The sequence below is a fragment of the Passer domesticus genome, unplaced genomic scaffold (genome assembly GCF_036417665.1).
Source record: "Passer domesticus isolate bPasDom1 unplaced genomic scaffold, bPasDom1.hap1 HAP1_SCAFFOLD_145, whole genome shotgun sequence".
In the NCBI taxonomy this organism is placed as follows: domain Eukaryota; kingdom Metazoa; phylum Chordata; class Aves; order Passeriformes; family Passeridae; genus Passer; species Passer domesticus.
The window spans coordinates 101,835-105,000 of record NW_026989936.1 but is presented as its reverse complement, the minus strand read 5'-3'; the positions used below and the strand labels follow the sequence as shown (position 1 = coordinate 105,000).

Sequence of the window (3,166 nt, the reverse complement as noted above, 5' to 3'; positions counted from 1 at the left end):
GAAAAAAAAACCTTGATGATTTTTGTTTTATGGCAGCTGTGCTTAAGGGACCAATAAGCACTGCAGAGATTCTTTTCATGTAATAATCCTTGGAAATAGTATAGATAGAGCAAACCTCCCCTTCCAAATTGCCTGTCAGGTGTGTGTGAATCCTCAGAGAAACAAAACATGCTTTTGGTGATGTAGTTCCCACTGAGTAGGTCAGTCAATGAAATCAGCTGCCAAGGCAAGATCTGCTGAATGTTGGAAAAGCTGTGGCTGCATCGGGGTTTGGGTGTTTGGTTGGTAAAGGAAAGGCATCTCTGGGTCTCTGCCAGGGCAGAAACTGCCACCGAAGAACAGGGGTTAAACAGTGGGATCTGGGAGAGCAGTTACAGATGTGAAAGCAGCAGGTGGAGACTCGTGTTTCCTTTTCCCCAGCCTCGACTCGTGATAGCCAGACGAGGGATACCAAAGCTGCTGCAGCCCAACCTGTTTTCACCTTGGCTGTGTGACTTCCTGAGCTGCTGCCTGCAGACAGACAAGGAGCGGCGCTGGTCTGCCAAGGAGCTCCTGCAGGTAAAATGCAAAGGGGCTGCAGGTGAAACAGGGTGCGAGGGATGGGCTCCTCCTCCACGGAAGTCCAAGGCATCAGATGAGCCCCCTTCCTCCTCACCTCCACTCTTGGTGCTCTTGAAATGAAAATGGCGAGGAGTCCTAGACTGGGCTGGGCTGGCAGGGCCCTGTAAAGGTCATCTGGTGCAAGTGTCCTGCAATGCGCAGGGACATCTTTAAAGAGATCAGGTTGCTCAGAGCCCCTTCCCACCTACCATGGAATGTTTGCCCCATCCCTGCCCAGGGATGGGGCACCTGCCATCTCTAAGGGCAACCTGTGTCAGGGTTGCATCATGTTCCAAGTAAACAAGATCTTCCTTAGACCTAATCTGACTCAATCCCCATTATATATTATAAATATTATCTCATGTCCTATTGCAACTGTTAAAAAAGGTGCCCCCTACTTCCTGAGAATCCCCTTTGAAATACTGGAACATAGCAATGAAGTCTCCCTGGGGCCTGTTCTCCTCTAGGCTGAATAACTCCTGGTGTCTCAGCTTGTCCTCAGAAGAGACGTGCTCTGTCCTCTGACTGCTTCTGTTGCCCTGTTTTGTAATTTGGTGGTGTGCTCCATTTTATCCAATGGCAAAAGAATTGAAGTAGAGCAATGCAGAGTACAGAGACATGCAAAGGTGATGCAGGAACCCAAGGAAGCCAGGCCTGGCTGAGTGTTCAGAGATTTGGCTGTGGGCAGGAGGGACTGTGGGGGGCTCACTGCCAGCCTCTGAGGGGCCCTGGTTTGTGCCCCCACCCCACCCTTCGAGGCTTCTGGCACGCAAACAGGGAGAGCTGAGAGGGACTTGTCCCAGCCCCATCTGCTGCCTGGCACGCTCAAGCAGACAGGAACTGCCCCAGGGTTACTGCCAGCTCGTGTGGCAGAGAGGGAAGTGCAGCAGCCAGTGCCACTGGGCTGTCCCTGCTGGGAAGGAAGGTGCCATCCAGCACAGGAGGGGCAGGGCAGGGCATGGAAAGGTAGACACTGCTCTGTCTCCCTGTGGGAATCAGCACAGTGCCTGTTGTTCAAAGAGAGGGACCAATGTGAGGCTTTGGAGTTTCCTGAAAGGAAGAAACTCCAAGGACAGAAAGCAGCATTTCTAGAGCAGGGCAAAAATACCAGCAAGATGAAGACACCTGGTTAAATGGATGAGTGGGAGTCTTGGCCAGGTTTGCCTGTGATGGCAAGGTCCTGCACATAAAGATGGAGGTGCAGATGGTCCATCTTTCTGGATCTTTCTAGGAGCCAGAGGAATCCTGTGAAGCACTGAGCTCGGAAAGTCATGGTTCATTGATTTTTGTTGATTTTCTTTTTTCCTTTGGGCAGCATCCATTTGTAAGATTTGCTGAGCCTGCATCCAGCCTGGTGCCACTGATTGTTTCAGTGAAGAAGAGGAAAGACCAAAGAAACTGAAAATCACATCAGGACCATTTACTTCTCAACCGGCACAGGGCAGGATTGTAGGTTCGGACAAGGGTTAGGGTTAGGGTTAGAGTTGGGGTTAGGGTTAGGGTTGGGGTTAGGGTTAGGGTTGGGGTTAGGGTTAGGGTCAGGGTCAGGGTTAGGGTTAGGACTAGAGTTAGGACGAGGGTTAGGACTAGGATTAAGGTACAGGTTAGGGTTTAGGAGTAGGCTTAGGTTTCGGTTATGATTGTCTAATAGGCCTGCTGATTAGAAATTAATAAAGTTTCTGAAACCAAAACTCTCCCTGAAATTTCCTTCCTTCTCACTCTTTGAATAAGCTCTTGATTTCCTTGTAAATTTTCTTTTGTTTCTTAAAGGTGGAAGTCACCCATACAGTGTCTTTGCTATGGTGTCAAATTGGGGAATGCTCATCCTCATTTATGCTCTCCAGACCATGCTGCTTTTGGAATGTAACCCACTGGCTGGAAGGAGGCCCTTGGAGCTGCACGAGGCAGCAGCCGGGCCCTGGGTGCCTCTTCCTGGCAGCGGGCGAATCCTCCGCTCTCAGAGCCCAGCTGGCAGCTGGCTGCTCCCGAGGGGAAGTGTAGCCGTGCTGGGCACAGCCCAGACTGGAGGCATTGGCCGTCTGGAGTCTGCCCAGGAGCAGAGAAAGGCCAGGGGCAGCCGAGGGCAGGTGGCGTGGCTGAGGATTCCTACTCTTGTGCCGGCTGCCCTGTGACTCCTGGCAAAGGTCAGCAGTGTGTGCAGCACTCTGGGCAGCGGCGCAGGGAGCCGGGCTGCTGGGCAGGCTGGAGCACAGGGCAGCGTCCTTCAGGCACGGCACTTCTGCCAGGGCAAGCCAGGCCAGCCTGAGGCACTGACAGCTTGGTAGCTCACATCTGCAGGAGCCAGTGCCTCCCACAGCTCTGCCAGGAAGCGCCTGCAGGCCTGCAGTTCTGCCCTGAGCCACAGCAAAGGTGTGAAATGCAGAGTGTTTTGCAGAAATATTCAGGCCCACCAGGCCAGCCTGCTTTGTGCTCTCTGGAGCACAGCAAGCACTGTGCAATGCAGCTCTGAGCTGCTCGGAGAGAGGTGTTAGAAATAAACAAACTCTTAGTTACCATTAAGTGGAGACAAAGTCATTAAAGCAAACGAGAACCTTCTTCTTAGTAA

The 3,166-nt window shown here is 52.1% G+C and overlaps 1 long non-coding RNA gene across 1 annotated transcript in view; it reads left to right on the top strand.

Annotated features, from left to right (window-relative positions):
- The window catches only part of LOC135291921 (uncharacterized), a 3,385-nt gene extending 1,013 nt beyond the window's left edge, over positions 1-2,372 (top strand). The window contains exons 1-2 of the long non-coding RNA XR_010354564.1: positions 1-558; positions 1,916-2,372. The exon at positions 1-558 is cut by the window's left edge and continues 1,013 nt beyond it. This is a non-coding gene — a long non-coding RNA (uncharacterized LOC135291921). The remainder of the gene's footprint in view (positions 559-1,915) is intronic.
- The last annotated feature ends 794 nt before the right edge of the window (positions 2,373-3,166 follow it).